The sequence below is a fragment of the Myripristis murdjan genome, chromosome 15 (assembly GCF_902150065.1).
Source record: "Myripristis murdjan chromosome 15, fMyrMur1.1, whole genome shotgun sequence".
Classification (NCBI taxonomy): Eukaryota; Metazoa; Chordata; class Actinopteri; order Holocentriformes; family Holocentridae; genus Myripristis; species Myripristis murdjan.
Window position 1 is genome coordinate 20,969,282 of NC_043994.1, and position 18,332 is coordinate 20,987,613.

The 18,332-nt window shown below is 41.0% G+C and overlaps 1 long non-coding RNA gene across 1 annotated transcript; it reads left to right on the forward strand.

Moving 5' to 3' along the window:
- The first annotated feature begins 337 nt into the window (after positions 1–337).
- Positions 338–1,138, forward strand: LOC115372201 (uncharacterized). Its single transcript, XR_003929432.1, has 3 exons — positions 338–360; positions 465–491; positions 1,084–1,138. It is a non-coding gene; the product is annotated as an uncharacterized LOC115372201 (long non-coding RNA).
- The last annotated feature ends 17,194 nt before the right edge of the window (positions 1,139–18,332 follow it).

Consider the following 18,332-nt stretch of genomic DNA (forward strand, 5'->3'; position numbering starts at 1 on the left):
ATTTCTGCGGCTGCTTCCAAGAAAAGTCAACAGCGTTTGACTTTTGGATGCCAATAGAAAGAGGACACCAATTATTTGGTCCGTATCTGAAATCTGAGAGGTTGGCTGTGGCCTTATGTCCATTCTGTGGCTCGGTGGATGGCTGACTCTGTCTGCCCTGTCTTGACGGCAGCCAGCATGGTGTCTCGGGGAGTTGTAATAACCATGCCCAAAGGTCATCAGAGCCAAGGATAATTACCTCATGCCCATGTTTTCTTGTCTTGTCTTATAACTATCCAATATGGTTTGGTTTATTATATATGAATTTATTTTTTTTTCTTTGTTTTTTAGGTTGAGAAAGACTGTCTCAAAGGAGATAAGGTTCTTCATTTAATTACCTTAAAAATGATCATACCTTATACTTGAGTTTATGCTTTTCTTTCATAAATATTCATGTAAATATGTGTTTTTTTTTCCACATTCAGGGTATCCCTGGTGACAGAGGAGAAAAGGTAACCAATTAAACAGTTGTTTAATCAAACTATAATAGATCAGTAGAATTTTTTTTTTTTTTTTTTTTTATAGTTGTCTGTGTCCTCAAGTACAGCCAATGTGAGCTGAACAAGGCATTAGTGAAATACCATAAACGTATCCTTACACAAACCAAACCAAAGTCATGACTCAGTACACAGCCTGATTAAACAACTTGCTAATAGGTCATTATCAAGACACTTTATAGAATAATGGAATGAAGTTCTGATCATCTAAAGTTGCTAATTGCCTATTAAGAGGATGGTAGAGAAGTCCTTGTGAATTTCAGTTTAATCAATTTTTCACCTAAAACCTGTTCATGACCGAGGCTGCAAACCACAGCCACACAGAGTGCAGCACAAAACCTATTTGTGTAAATTTAAGTGAGTAGACATGTTGTTTCCCATCTCTACAAATAAGCCCACTAGTTATCCTCTGGTATACTGAGAACATGTGGCATAAACATCTGTCTGCATCAACTGTAACACAAAGCAAGCTGTAAACTCGTTCTACATTGCCAAATGCCCGTGAATCGAGCGTCTCATTCACTGTGGTGCATGTCTGCCTCCCTAGGGATCGGCTGGGATACCAGGTCAACCAGGGGAACCAGGCAAAGAGGGCAAAAGGGTGAGTAAACAGATGCAGTCCACTAGCTGTGTGGCCTGGCGAGGGCTTGTGAGGCTTGTAGTGACTGAGAGGACCTGGTCTGGTGGAAAGCCAAACAGCAGCTGAGGGACGGTGTTAGTGGGGGAGCATGACGCTTTATGGCAAAGGGATCACTGCGGTCTTTGGAAAAAGGGAGGCTGGGTGTATGGCAATTAATAAATGGGCTGCATGGTCAAGGGATCACACATTCCCACACACACACACACACACACACATACACACACACACACACACACACACATACACACAGGCACAAAATGACTGGCAGCACACATGGTAATTCCCACTGGGTGACTATACTGTACCTTAAATGCCAGCCACACTGCAGCATAAACAATGTCCATGACTGAATCAACTGAAACATTACACCACATTTTAAATTTGTCACCTCTGACTGTAACAACTCAGGGATTGGAATTCAAGTGTCAGGCTTTTACTGCAACTGTGCCTGATATTTAACATGCAGCGCAGCTTCACTACAAAGCTACATTAGGAAAAAAAAACATCATAATCTTATTTCGATGACTGACTTTTGCAGTACTTGGCATAGTTTTTACCAAATGACTCGTGTGATTTAACACGTAAACATTTGTTTTAGTTCTAGTTGGATTTGTGCGACAGTGATGTGCATGACTGAGTAAGAACATGCATGACTGTAGATTTCTCTTCAGCAAAATATCAGTTATCTGGTTAATTATTATTCCATGTGATAAAACTCAGACATTCAAAAGGATTCAGGGTAGGCTTGCAGATACAATATGTGAGAAAAAATGAATGATGCAGTGGATTTTTCATGTCATTTACCACTCTGATCAGTTTGTTTTTGCATTTTGTAAAGCTACTTGTATATGAATAATTATTTATACTCAGGACATAATTTGATCAAAAGAATGACTACTTTGGGTCAAAAGCCTAGCGTAAGATAGGGCCTGTGTGGCCCTCAAATTGGTTGTGATTTTTGTAATATGGCCCCTTTTAGTTTGACACTTCTTAATGGCCATTGCTAAGAGGTTGACTTTTAATTCACATTGGAAAAGTGTTTTGCTGTTTGTAATTGCTGAAGATTAGGGTGAGCTGAAAGGTGACTCACTGCAAAAATGTTGTTGTTTCCTGACAACACAGCTGAAAGGCAGTCTCCAAGGACAGGTGGAGAGTGTGTCCTTTCCCTTCCTGGTGGGCCTTGATAGACTTGTTGTGCATGCTCTACGCCTCTGTCACAGCGGTCAAGAATAAGCTCCTCAAATGAATGAATATACCTGTTTTTCTTGCAGAGTGTGGTTACAAAACAGCATGAAAACATTTGGTTCTGCTGTAGCAAAATATAAAATATATAGTGAGTTGAGCTGTCGAGCATCCGTAAGTAGGTCAAGCAAATGTTCTTTTCAGATTAAGCAAGAACTGGGATGATGCACAATACCCGAGACATCTGGACACAAGAATCTCAAGCATTCTACCCTTCTGCGTGTGAATATATTTTAAACTCAAAACTAGTTCCAATAGCATTAACAATTTATGACCTATCATCTGTTATATTGCTTCTAAAGAAGCATTTCACGGATTGCATCAACAGCCAACAACACATTTTCATTACAAGTATTCACGGTCAGAAATAGTTAGCTCAGAGGCTGGAGCAGATAGTCATCCCACCTCATTAGTGAGGTGTCACATTTTACCTAACCTGTCTTAAGTGGAGAGGAACTTAGCAATCGAGTGTCAAAGATGTCAATTATTGTGCGCATTTTCTTGCCAGAACTCACTTTTTTTCTTGACAACTCTTACTTCCTGCGAAATTGGCTTGAGGAAATGCAAAGAGTCAGTGCGTGTTATCCATTTTTTGTTGTGGTTTCTTGATTTCATATATAGTGTTCCTCACACTAGTTCGCTCTATGAAACAGAATGAAATGTTGGGTAAAAAACATTTAGGAATGTGTTGGAAGGTTTGTTAAACTGGCCATTTTGAGCTTTCTGCTGTAGCGGTTGCTGAAGACACAGTCCTGCTCTATTAATACCCTGTCTTTGATGGCTGGCTGACTTCCTGGTGACTGTTAATGCGCTAAGGTTTCTGCTTATTCTTAGCTCTAGCAGTCACATGTGGCCCCGAAGTTGTTGACCATCCTGTGTTTATGCAGTTTCACAGCCTATTTTTGGAAGGTGGACATGTATCATTATCAGGGGCTTGCTACTGGCCAGCTGATACAGCAAGAGAATCTCACCCAATTAGCAACTCTTGTCCACGCTTACAACTCACTGGTTACACTAAGAGCCTAAGCTGCCATGGAAATGATGCAGAATATCCCGGCACAGGCAGACCACGACACAACCTTCATGCCACAGCCAGGTGTTGGAAGCCATTCAAGCCTTCCAGCAGATTCCAGCCAACTGAACACGATCTGCTTCAATTTTTTGTTGATGAAAATGCAGCCAGTGTAAGCCACTCAGATTTACCTACAAGGAGATGTGGAGGGCTTTGTACTGGGGAGAAGACAGCAGAGGCAGAAAGTAAAGGATGACATTTGCAGGGATTCATCTTGAAAGCTTAAAGCCACATATGCAAGAAGATATCAGGGACAGTCAGCCTACCTCTCCTGTGACCCCGTGTCATAGAATCTTGATTTTATCTTATTAACCTGATGGATGACTGGTTCAGTTTGTCAAAGTAGAGGTAACGGCCAGTCTAACCATAACTTGGAATTATATGAATGTATTGCCCCCACATTACACGTTGCCATTAATAGTAATGTGAATTGCTTGCTTTTATCCATTATGGATGGCATTTACACAGGCAAAGAGTAGGACTTTGGGACTCAGTAGCACACTACAGGAGATCAGGAAGAAAGATGGGTAGTACCAGTAAAAAAGATATGTCCCCCTTGCTGACAGTGGTGTAGTGAAATATTCATCAGGCCCTGTAATTATGTGCTAAGCTCTATGTTGTCATTGTAGGCTGGCCTTGTCTCCTCGTTGCCCTACACAGGGCAAGGAGGAGAAAGGCATGCATATCGAAGGGAACAGCCTGGGAATTTGAGATTTTGAGCGCAGAGTTATTTTTATTAATTCTTTTATTAAGTCTGTACTGGGACTACATGTGGCACAGAGGAATGACTGTCTGATACCCATCCATGAATATGAGGTATGCTAAAATCTTGTATGCACATGAAAGTGATGTGGGGTTTGGTGACAGAAAGCATAGCAAAAGCACCAATTGACATCATTATGTAAGCTCAAAATAGGAGTGAAAACCTACGCTTGGTTGATGCGTGCTGCTCGCTTAAAGCCAAAATACACAGGAACGCCACGGCAAGCTTGGTTTATTCATGTTGTGCCAAGTCTTCCCAGCATACTCTGCTTTGGTAGTTGGCACAGGGTTGTGAGTGGGCGCAGTTCAGACATGGGTTCATCCCTGGGCAAGTCAGTAGGTTGTCGTGGATTAATAAATAATCACCTTAAGAAATCCCCCATTACAAGGTGGGTCTTGGAGTTTTAATCCATGCCTAACACCATATTAAGCCTTATTAGCTGTATAAATGTACCTGTATTGAAAAATAAGTCCTTGCTAAATTTAAGTCACCGGCAAATAGCATGTTGATTCCCAGGGTCTGCTATGGAAGTTATATTACATTTTGGGCATTTGTTCTAATTAAATGTTTTGAGACCATTACAGTCGCATAATAAATAGATTATCTCCATACATAGATTTGATTTTTTTCCATTGATAAATAATTCATCTGAGTCTTTGATGCATTTTGCAGGATGTAAATAATGTTAATGCAAAGCAATTGAAATGCATTTTAATAAGCTGATGGCTGCTGCTATGTCAAGGACTCTGCTTCCTTTTGTCTTCTGCTGCTTTGGAAAAATGCATACCTTTGACAAATGCACTGTATAGTGTTTGTTATTATGAGATATAGCTGTGCTAGTAAAGAGATGATGAAACTCCAGCAAGCCCTAGAGGAAGCACAACAGTGCAACTGCTCTGTCTACGGATGTGTTCTGCAAATGAATTATGCAGCATAGACCCTCTCACTGATTACTTTCATTCTGGTCATGAGATTGAACTAGTTACTACAGTTGACAGATCTTGTGGATTGGTGTGTGTTCAGTTGTGGCACAGTGATGTACATGCATTCCTCATTTATTGCACATAATTTGAATAGTTTTCTATAATCGTTGATGCCACAAAGCATATATCACGAGGTAAGAGGTGACATCCCGGCTCTTGATTGACTGCCTTCCATTTGCCTTCAGTATCTCTCCCCTTCTATAATGTCTCCTGTTTCTCATAGAAATATTTGTCCTTGTGCCTTAACAGGGGATGTGGGTGGATGACACTATGTCACATGAGATGCCTGCCTCATATGTCAAGCAGATAACAGAGGACAAAAGTTACAATAAAGGTCAAAAGGCCTGGAGACTGTTGCTCGTCAGTCGCATTAGGCAGCCCACCAGCATGACTTGGTGGTGGGGAAAAGCCACTGGGAGGTAGGATTTTAACCCAAGAAGAATCCTTTTTTTTTTTTTTTTTTTTTTTTTTTTTTACTAAATAAATGTATGTGCCACATCAATAGTATTGGTAAAAGAATCCATCCGTATTATGGATGGCTATTGATAAAACATCGTAGAGTGGAGCTCTAGGCCACAGTAGGGCTTATATTTTACTGACAAGTCATTTATCCTATATTGAACCTGTTCCCCTCTCAGCCTATTATGCATTAGACCCACCATGGTGGCTAATTACAGTGTACATGTGCTAAGAACATTAATTATATACTCCCAACTATGTGCTCCGCTGACTATTGTTCAATTTCTTATTATAGTAATTATAAAAGTTGAGAAATTGTTAAACTTGTAAGATTTTCCACAAAGATCTTTTGATTGTAGGAGTTAACCTATTTTAATATAATGTCAATCACAAATTGCTCCTTTATAAGTGGCATGAATGTATGAGACCTCTGGCGCTGGGTATAGTGAGCAAGAACGCATGGAGCCTTATATTGGTGCCTCCTTTATTTCACCATAAGGAGATATCAGTGTGTAGGCATGAGGGCGCTCTGACATGCGATCCTCATGCAGGAAGCCAGATGAAACCAGAGTACAACTACTGTGCAAATGTCCAGTTGTGCTCGTTGTCAAGTCATTTTCTCAGTAAAGGCAATCTTCTCCAGCTGCTTAGGAGTGATGTTTATTTGTTGAAGAATATGAGCCCGTATCTCAAATCTTGCTGTCATATCATGTCCATCAACCGTCAGCACTTCAGATCATGTGATACCATGTAGTCTGAGACCGATGCCTTCTCTTTACACAGCGCTGCATGTCAGTAATTCCAGTCCAGACACTAAAGGACAGAAACCCCTTTCAGTTTTTCAGATTTTGAAACAATATAACTGATGTCTACAGCAGCTGCATGGCCATCACACAGCAGCATGGATATAATCTGTCAAAACAAAACAGCAGAGAAGATCATCTCTCTTGCCTGTTTGGCAAATGGACTGGTCCCAATTACCAAAGAAGAGAGACGTAATTGCTGTCTTTGGGTAGTGATAGTAATGTTTACATTTTTCCATGCGTACCCTGTGCTGAATGACCGAGACAGCTGCCTATAAGCCCTTGACCAAAAGAACAATGATTTTTATTTTCAGTATCTCCCTCCCTCACCCCTCTGCTGACAAATGCCTAAAAGGTTGCACAATGGATCCTAAACTGTTGGTCAGATCTTTCCTTCCCAGCCCAGGAAACAAGTATCCGATCATTACACTCATGTCCCTCTCTTTGCCAAATTGGTAGTTATTTTCTCTCAGCACAAGACACATGTTTTTTGGTATATGTGTGTGTGTGTGTGTGTGTGTGTGTGTGTTTCTTTGTTTCTGTGTGCATGACCATGTGCAAATGTGTATGCTTGTGTGTCACTGTGGAGGGAGGAATCCTTTGAACAGTGCGCCAATAATATCCTACTGATACCCTCTAACGTATGTCATTATGCAGGTGCAGTAAGGTCAAAGCATTAGTGTCATATTAGGTACAATAGCATTCATCTACTTTAAAACAAAATCTATGTTTTCGCATTGCAGAGTTAATAGCTTTTGTCATTTAACCTAATTTGGCTTAAAAAATATGCCATGCTCTGAAAACCAAATGCATGCTGTTACTGGAATTTAGATGCTCCTCCTCCACAGGACTGAACAAATGTTGTTTTGGGATAATCAAGCCAACACAGTATATATAATATTCATATTATAGCTAATGGACTTGGCTCGGGTTCATTTGGATCAGACAGTGTGTCTGCAGAGAGACCGAAGCAGGCAGTGACATTGACAGGGAAGGAGTTATGGCTTGGTTTGTCGGGAGTGGAACATTTGGCAGTGGTTTCTGCGCTCCATAGGTGCAAGCAGACATGAACAGCGATGCGGCTGTAACAGACTGTTGACCTCTACCAGAGCACCTGCAGGGCGAGATTATTAAGTAACGAGTCCCCAGTGAGAATACCAGCCTTCCTGCCAGAAGTTCTCCATGGGAGGCTGCAGCTGATTTGGGTGATACAGTGCATGTATAGAATTATAACAGTTATTTGATTGGAGCAAAGCTCTCTGCTGGCCTGCTCAATATATAGCATAAGGACAATCCAGCATTACTGACAGTAAATATACAATAGGTGTGTTTCCCTGCAAGGTCGAAATTTATGGTAAAGGTGGCCTATATACGATTTACATTTCTGTTGGTGGTATATATTTTTAACATTATGCATCAGTTGAGATAGCAGTAATCACTGCAATGTTCAAAAGTGCTTGTGAGCTGCTTTCAGTCAGATTTTGCCTCCTCTTTGATGTGTGACTCACCAGTCTACTGGCATATACTAAAGCTGAAGAATTGACAAATTCTGACCAAATGAAAGCAGAAATTTGCCAGCCCAGGCTTCCATTTTTAACAAGATTTAGCAAGGATGTGTCATCACAACCATTTAAATGGCATTATACTGTTGGAGAAATATAAACCGTAACATCAGTCATCTTAGTCATGACAACATGACTAAGATGAATGTATGAATGATTAATTTTAAATAGTCATATTTAAACAAATTACAGATTGGATTGAAGTATAGGTATTTTCACATACTGTGTGGTTGCACAGTATGATATGTTAAAGTAGACATCTCTATATTCTAAAGTCTGAATCCATATAACCTATAACACCACACACACACACACACACACACACACACACACAAAGCAGCTGTAAAACAACTGCAATGGTATGTTTCCTGGCCCAACCAGTAAAACACTGTTGGTGACTGTATTGATGGTCCATGTCTTTAAAGCAGTGTTTAAATACAGTGGCGTGATGTAGATTTGTAGTTACAGTTTTAGCCCGACCCGATGAAGCTCAATGGCAGTGTAACACCAAGAGAAGAATTTACAGGTCACCAGGGCTCACAGCTGAGATTTTATGGCAAGATTTACACCCTGTGCCATTTTACAAGCACGGGGAGGATTTGTTAACCCTTTGTTCAACAAAACGGCATGGGCTACTCCTATATCTATGTCTAGTCCAAATTCATATGGAAGAAGTCATGAGAGGCGTGCTTGTGACACCTGTATTACCAGGAAGTAGCACATTTGCCCATTGCACAGGGCAATTAATCTTGTCAATGTCAAGTGCATTGGGAGGAAGGATGAAACAAAGATTTGACCTGATTGGCTATGGAAAGGTCTCACATTTGGGCCCAGTTGGGAAAGAGGAGGGTTACAGGGGGAAGTGTTTGGCACATGTGCGGACAGATGCACAGAGCTTTGATTTATCTGCCTGACTCTGGTTTTTTCCCAAGGAGCCCCAGTACAGCTACATCCATGGGTGTCCAGAATAAACACACATTAATTGGCCTGTTAATTACAGAGATGCATACAGGGGGCAAGACATTGTGAGAGCCGTGGTTTTGATTGCACACTGTTCAATGGTTGCATTCTCGCTCATTTGTGTCTGTTGTGTGTGGTGTGTGTATGTGTGTGTGTACATATGTGTGTGTGTATACTCACGGTTGCATAAGCTCATGAGTGTATGTGTTTGTGTGAAAAGCTGTTTTTGACTCGCTCAGTGATGTTCAACAAGGGGTAATGTGGGTCAACACATCCTCTGAGCATAAGATAGGCGTGCTATAGTTGGCCAGACCACGGCCCTCATTCACACATCCATAACCTCACCACTTACTCAGGGGACAGGGCTGTGCCACACAGCAGGGACACTGCAAGCAATATATGTGGCCCTACCGCTCCAGTGTCAGAATTCATCAGGGCTTGGCATCCCCAGGCCTGTGTCTAATACCCCTCCAACATTTTCAAACGTTGTATCGGTGTGCGCCAGGTCACAGCAACACTAATAGAATGTCATGTGTCAGATAGGGTCAGCTGAACTGAATTCACCAGGCTCATTGAGGTATGTCACTTGAGAGGAGGTGACCGGACCCTGTGACTTGGGGATGCTGTTCTAGGTAACATGGGTCCAGACAGCAGCCGCAGTCGTCCAAAGAATGAAATTTCTCTGGCTCCAAATGGTCTTGAAATATCCAAACATGCACTCGTGGCATTTTGGGGTAATTTTAAGTGTGGGGGGGGGAGAGTCTGACACAATACTTGTGAATGTGTGTAATATCTTCATGCTAAAAGGATATTTTGGAGCCAGGATACTTGGCTTGAAGCATGCCCTGGGTGAGCCGTGTCTGTGTCTGCTGTTTTACCAGCCAGGGGGGAGGTAGGAGGACATGGGGAGCTCAGAATGCAGGGGGAAGGAAGCTGGTGGGGAAGGAGACATAGCCCTGAACACTGCAGAACACAGAGGCGTGGTAGTGGGAGGCTGCAGCACTTACAGCACGCTGTTAGAGCTTGCCATCCATATTCTCATTCTCCACACTCTCAGCCTGCCCGCAACCAATTTAGATACATTCATCTGTGTCCACTTTAATGGCATGCCAGCAAGCAGTGCATTGACAGTGGCCTGATATTGTACAGATGGTTGTGTGGGACCTTAGTGTAATCTGTTATGCGTGGTGAGTGATATGAAGCATAAGACTTGCCGAGGGCTACACAGAGTGAGTGCCCTGTGGATCTTTGCACAGTGTATTCTCTCTGACCTCAAATATTTGGTCTGTAAAATGAACCAGGGTTTATTCAAAGTAGGCTTTTTTTTTCAGCCTCCTCCATTCGCTTGTTGGATAATGCATTAATGAAACACTCAGTATCTGTAAACATAGGATGTGGGCAATCTGCATTGAATGAGTAATGCGACCAAAAGTCCAGATGAGGCTGTGAAATTTCTAAGAGCCAAGACTAATAACAGCATCCATTAAGAGATGAGAAAATTCTAGAGGCAAGGCTGGCCTAGCAAGGAGCCAACGCGCACTCGGCACCCAGCTCAAATGGAAACACAGCACAGACACCTAGCTGATCAGTGGGAATTGAGCTCATAGTTTAATATAGATTTATTATCTTACCCACATAAAAATGCAAATTCACATAATGTCGTCAGACCTATTTCTTCTCCTTAGAGTTGTTAAAGTCAATGAGCTCTTAAAACTCATGACTGAAGACGTTGTAGAGATGTGGCTATGCTAAAGAGCTGTTCAGAGCCTCCCATGGGACTGCTTTGGCTTAGTTTCCACAGACCGTCGGTGTCTGTGTGTTTCCTGTGTTTGCCCTCAGTTCTAGTGCTTGCAGACTATGGTGGTGAGGACTTGGATGTTTGCTGAAATAGCTCCACAATAGTTATTTTACTCAATGATATGGTGCATTCTATGACGGCGTAACCTTGTAATGCCACCTGTGTCCCTTTGTATTGTGTGGCAGCTGAAGAAAGGTATAAATGCAGTATGAAAATTATTTTTTCTTTCCCTCTCTCTTACTGCCTTTTGCTCTCCTCTGTTCCCTTTTTCTCTCAGCATCGTGAGCCCTCTACAGAAAAATCTCCTTTACGGTATTCAGTGCCTAATTGCCAGACTGCCTAATTAGGGATGTTACCCAACACACATCATACATTCATGCATTGAGGACATCCATCCTCTCTGAGAGAGAGCTTACAGTCTTCTTATTGGCTCTGTCTGCTGCCATGCACAAGATTTTTGATGAAGCTAGTTTGCCATCTAGTGGCGCTTGGAGGATCCTCTATTTGGTCACACTGAGGTCTATGATTGAGTCTCTGTGAGGAAAGCCTTCATGGAAAGCTTTAGCCAAGACACTATAGGTGCAATCTTGGCCAGCTGAGCTGTGTCTTAAGTCGGCTGCAGTGTCAGCCATCTCTTTATACGTCCCTGAATATTTAGATGGCTGGGAGTTAAAGAGAGCATTGTGTGCCAGTCAGAATGGTGAAAAATGCTAAGCTGCATTTGAGCCCCTGCCAGGCAGCTGTCGGCTTTGCCGTTCTCTTCCTGCCCCGGCCGCTCCTCTTAACCCTCGGTAAACAACTGGAACAAATCCTATTTTATTGAGGCTTTTACCAAGTGCAAGGGATCTCTGCAAGCTCCAGTGCCCAGGCATTTTCTGTGCTTGTGCAGTGTCCTAAGATGGCATCCAGCTAGGACAGTCAGAAGTAGGGAGCTTGCACTGTCTGTCTTTAATTGGATCTTTAATCAGAAGCAGGTGAGGTCGTGGTCTCTGCGGTGTGAGTTTTGACATCTCAAGAAAGCTTTATAAGTGATATTTACCTCAGGAGAGTTATGTGATTGCTGATTTGACACAGGAATATAAATAGGTTTTGCTGAGCATTCTGACAACTGCAGCATTTCAGGCTGCATAGTTGGTGTGAATTCATTGAATATTTGTTCCTCTCACAAGCTGATATTTCTGAATTGTGTAGCTCATGGGCAGAGACAGCTAGGCTGATATATGTGTGAGAAAGTATTATTAATGTACGTGAAGCTGAGAATCTGCCCTTTTAGTGTTTCTCCTCTGATAAAATAGTCCCTCACACCATGTAAGGATGGATTTATGGTGTTTTGTGGGTTCTTATTTTGTGAAGAAAAATGCTCTTTTAAGAAAAGGGTGACACCAGATTATATTTAATGGTCATATTCACTCACATTACTTTATATATACGCACATAACTGAGCCAAACATGAATAAAAGTTTACAAGCTTTCACTGAAGGAATCAACACTGTGTTTAGAGGTCCTGTGGATATGCTTAGTTTTTTTCCTAGTCTTTGAGGTAATCCAGAATGAAATTTGAGGTAAATCAAATTTCATAAGTGAGAAATTAGAAAACATCTGCATGGGGAAAGGATGACATTTCAGAATTAATTACAGAATAAATTAGCTCTTGATGGCAGATTGAATAATTGTCTATATTTGGTTTTAAAAAGTGCTCCTAAAGGAAAGGTCAGCTTCTTGACTCCAAGTTTGACCAGAAGGCTGAGGAGATCATTGTAATGTGTCACTCCTGCTCCCTCTTTTTTTTTATAATTCCTCGAAGGACAAGGGTGGGTACACAGAAGCACTTCCACTGGAGAATAAATATTGTGACAGGCAGGCTGTGCTATGGCAAACTCTCTTCCCTGCCTATGTGTTTTTGTGTGCACACATACAGTATGCAGAGATGTTTTTGGCTTCATATTTTTTTGTGTTTGCATTTCTCTGCCTATGTAGTCATATTAGGACTGGGGAATAAGTGATATTGTACGGATAGTGTGATATGAGACTAGACATATGGAATTTCGGATATCATAATATCATCATTTGGCTACTGCAAGTGTTGTCTTTTCCTGTTTTTAAAGGCTGCATTACAATAAAATGATGCAATTTTCTGAATTTATTAGACAGTCCAGACGTCTTGGTCATCACATCCACAATTACTACTGATTGTTTATTGAAGTGCACCAATAATCATCTCTACATAGTATCAGTGTTGAGGTGTTGGGTCAAATACATCAATATATTTTATTGCCTGTATTGCCCAGCTGTAGCTTCACTCATGAGTGTACACTATTTTGGATGGTCAGTGTCTGCTGTTACAAGGGGAGTGAGGAAGAACTGGCATCCTGCTACCGTAGATGTTACACATTGGGAGTGACCATGTAGGCTTTTCTTTGCTATAGAAAACTCTCTGTCAATTGTTAATTGGCATAATAAGGATATTACGGCGGCTTCTCACTTTCACTGTTTTGTGCACATTTGTTTACCATGCAAATACAGCTGCTGCTCATAAGCCGGTCAGTCAGTTCCAGTTAAATCTCATCCTGCAGTTAAACAAAAGGCTCAGGTGGCCTGGGCACATGTCCCCTGAGGGAGACAAGCCTCTGCTCAGGCGGAAAGAGTGGGAGTGGCATGTGAGTGCCTCAGTCAAGAAAAGGTCATCTCTCACATGATCTACGTAACATTGTCACCAACCAACTTGGACTGGTAATGTCAGATGGTTTCCCCTTGGAGACATTCAACTTCCTCATCAGACCCAAGATAAGCCAAGAAATCCATCATAGAAAGAAAACGCCGTAGACCAACGATACCTCACGCCATCGCCAATTATTAGTCACCTCAGTCGAGTCTACGATTAATGATAGAGTAACCCGGATACATGGCACACGTACCAGTTATTGAAGAGTACTTTCAAAAAAACCCAAAATATTCTGGTCACTCTCACTTGCACATGTACTGGATTGCCTCTGTGCAACAATGTGTAATCAACTTGGGCTGGGCAACAATTCAACATCCTCATTTACTGTCTTTCAGTGGATTCGTGCCATGATGAGCTGATGATTTCGGGATATCGTGACACACAATTCAGCTGGCTAAATTGGTTATAACTATCTAACTTCACTGAACAACTGGCAAAATGAGCTATTATGGGAAAATGATGTTAAATTTTAGGTTTGCTTGACATCATACCTAACATTAGGGATGAATGTAAATTTGATTATTTGACATGTGTTTTTTGCATATCTGAGCCATGTCTTGACATATATTACATGATACAGAAAGCCTTATGATTATGCTAATAATGAATTCAACGATATCGCCCAGCCTGTAATCAACTTGTTCAGTGTTGTTAATTGGTGTTGTGCACATTGGAATTGGGCATATGTACTGTATGTGGAAATATTAAAATTTATAAATTCATGTGTTAGTTAAAATAATCTTTAAAGACACTGAGAAGACATGAGTGTGGTGTTATGTGTACTTGGTGACAGTGTCCTCATAAACATCAAGGACGGTACCCCACCAACATGTGACTGTGTGGTCATGCTATAGCTCCTGTAACTATCTCATGGTTAGATTTTTTTTTTTTTTAGAAATAACAGCAAACTCAGAATGAAACAGTGACTAAAGAGAGAATCACTGTAAAAAGGTAACAGGGGGACAGTAACTTTGCAGAGCTCCTCCAGCCTTCATAGTGACGAATGAGCGTAGATCACAGATGTTTATCTCTCATATACGACAAAACTGTGTATGCATCCGAAAATGTTAAAACCAGTTAACATTGATTTAGTCACTAATGTGTATTGCTGCTTGTTGAAGGGGAATTTTTCCCATCATATTATGTGTGTGTGTGAGCATGTATGTGTGTGTGCGTGTGTGTGTGTGTGTGTGTGTGTGTTAGGTAGGAGATGGGTCCTGTGGTGTTCATTTCAGTTGGTTCCTCTCTAGCTTATCTACTGACCCCTCTTGACAGGGGCATTTGTCAGGTGGATTATGTTTTTTTTTTTTTTTTTTTTTTTTTTTAAATGGTTTATCTTCTTTATTGTTAGTAATGCGACCTGTTCTGCCTTTGCCACTTTATGCCACACTGATATGCCGGTATGGGGAGTCGGACATGGAATGTCTCTCAGAAAACATGTTGACATTTGGGATAAGGATTATGGAGTCATCATAAACGTGTGCCTCCGCTGTGCTTCACTGTAGTTGTTGACTTTGCTCTCAGAGCAGGGCTTGTGTTGCAGGACTGAGCCAGGTCCCTCGTCTGTGCTTTCCTTTTGCATTTCACAGCCCGTGCCAGAGTTGAAGCCAGAGGAGGCTGAGATCCATGTGGATTAAGTCAGAAGTTTAAAATACACCGTCAGCCTCTTTCGACCTCTTCCTTGCTCAGCTGTAATCAACTTGTGTTAGTGTTGTTGTCACTATTACTGAATCACTTGTAAATGCAGTGCCTTGCCTATTGTTTATATATTAGCAGGTTTTTAAAGTTACATTGGCAAAGACAATTACATGTGAACATGTGTTTTGCCTTGTCAGCCAATCTCTCCTTTAGCCAGGAATCCAGATCTTTTTTCACCCTGTCTCCATCTCAAACTCTCTTTCCATTCTCTCTCATGCCACTATCCCTTCATCATTCTTCACCTCCTTCCTTCCCTCTCATCCTTCCCTCTTTCTTTCCTTGCCTCCCTCTATCTCTTCTTCCCTCTAATCTACTGCAATGACCTGAAGGAGGGCTTCACACTGCAGCGCTCAAATAATAATCAAGCACTCGGATGTTGTCAAATTTATAGGACACTGAGCGTTGCGTAGCAACAGAGATTGCCAGAGCGATCCAACAGGCACTGGTAGTTGGGTGAAAGAGAAACAGGGCGAGTGACAGGAGACAGGAGAAAGGAGGAGAGATGACAGGGAAAAAAGCGACAGAGGCAAGAGGGATGAGATGGGAGTAATAGAATTAAGAAATGACAAAGAAAGGGAGAGATGAATGTAAGAGATTGTGAAACAGAAGAGGAAATGAGAAAGTGAAGGTTGGCTTAGTGAAAAGAAAAGATTCATCAGCAATGGTGTGTGTTTGCCATTCTGGGATCTTTCATATTATGCCCAGCATCACGTTGCCATGACTTTAAAACGGCTTTTTTTTTTTTTTGGCAGGCTGCTGAGTTCAAAGGTAGCTTGTATATAGCACCACATAATAGTCATTTAACCATGCAACTGGTGCGTCCTGCTGAATGCTGCTCTTTTGGTCCTGAGACCAAAACCACAGTCTTTTGAGTAAAACCAAGTCAAGACCAAATCAAGTCTTCTGGTCTTAGTGCTTCAAGGAAAGTAAATGTCTGTTGTTTGTTTGTTTGATGTGGTGGTTGCTGAAGTTGAAATCTTCACTTTAAGTTTTTCTGCTCATCCATGTTGCCTAGAGACTGCTTTGGACTGCAGTTCACCTTTGACTCTTTTGTTTCTTCTGGCTCTGTGTCTGCCCTCACCCAAAAAAAAAAAAAAAAAAAAAAAAAAAAAAGAAAGAAAGAAAGAAAGAAAAAGAAAAAAATACAGTAAAAAATAGATCACAAACACAATAAACCCTTGTATAAACTTGCAGGCTTCAGTAGAGGGGAGGGTGATTTGGAAAATCAGTAGTTTTGGCAATGAATTGAGAAAATATTAATCCATAAAACGCTCTTTATTGGAATGCTCGCTGTGTTGACTATCACAACACCAATTTGTCAACAAAGCAGGTGTCAACAACAGACACTGAAAATTCCTGTTGAGTGCAAATCTTTTTTACGTGCTCACTGGCATAAAATCTCTAATAATGTTTGGGAAGTCATCCAACTGTGGCTCAGGGTGTTGAGAATTATTCGTAGGAAGTATTAGTGCTGTGTCAGAGATTACTTATCAGAAAAACTTAGTTATGGGAAAATATGGTGTTTAATTAGTTCATGAATGCAAAAAGATTTGTTGTGCTCAAACAATGGGTTAGAGGTGCTACTCTAATAGATCCATCAGGGAAGGCTGTTGTGCTTGAAAAATAATTTACCACCATATAAGTTAAGTGTTTTCTTTCTGAAGACGTCATCTGATAGCATTCAGTGAGCAATTATTAGTCTATAAAACCTTTTGTAACATGAGTCAAGCAGCTGGCACTGAGTTCACATGTGTTTCTTCACTTTTTGAAACATCCTGCCTTTGGTTTTCCTACACAGGTTCATTGTCAAACATGTAAAAAAAAAAAAAAAAAAAAAAAAGCATTTGATTTAAACAGCATTAGTTCAAATCATAGCCCTCAAATCTCTGAAATGGATTCTACATTGTTTTTGTGGTTTTTTTTTTCCCATTTAAATGAATGAAGTCCACAATATTAATGATCACATACTTTTTTGAACTGATCTATCAGGCAGGACCTGTGACCCATTATTTGAGCACAGAAAGTCTTTTGCATTAATGAACTAATTAAACGCCAAATGTTTCCTGTAAGAAAGCTTTCCTGATTCATGCTTGCGCCTACATTATATGTACTTGTTGCTTCCTGTGTTGACTTTTAATAAGCTGTGTTTAGCATGGCCAAAAAGAAAAAAAAAAATACTTTAACATGTCTACTTGATAAAAAAAAAAAAAAAAAGAATAATAATGAATTAAAAGTTCCATTCAAAATGTCAAAGTGTCCCTTTAGTTATACTTACAAAAAGGCTAGAAGGTCCAAACATGGCATTTGGAATTGATCAGATCTTTGAAAGGGCATTAGCATGGAATTCAGAGCTTAAGCCAACTTGCAACCCTGAGCTATTACACTCTTACACTTGACACACACACACACACACAAACACACACACACACACACACACACACACACACACACACACACACACACACACACACACATACACAAACACACACACACACACACACACATTAAAGGCTGGAGGTGGCACAGCATCAGCAGCAGAGCATCTGCTGCTGGAGCCTTCGGGTGCTCATGGGCACTACGGTGGTTGTTGACATTTCAGTTATCTCAGTGGTCCAGAGGCAGTGTCTCCCAGCAGAGGGAGTATCGTCCTCCAGAGGCCGTATCCTGGTGTGTCACTGACAGGTGTTTCGGTGGGGACAGTCAACTGAGTGTAAACACTGATGACAGCTGTCCTCCGGACCAATTTTTTCTTGTCACTGTGAACAGATTTGTTGGCAATGGCATTCTAACCAGAGGCCGTCTGGACAGAAATTTGCCTGTCTAACCTCAAGGTCACCTGGTATACTTGTTTAATAGATTGCTTTAGTGTGAAAGTTATTACCAGAGCTCATTGGAGTAAATCTCTATGGGAGAATATGGTATCTGAAAGATGCCAAAAAAAAAAAAAAAGCAAAAAAAAAAAAAAAAAAACTCAATTTTCTAGTCATGATATATTCATACCCAAAACTAAGTTCATATAAATCCAGAGTGACTGCTGTATAAGTAATTAAGGCAGTAAACCAAGATTGAATGATTACAGTCTTTCCCTCTTTTA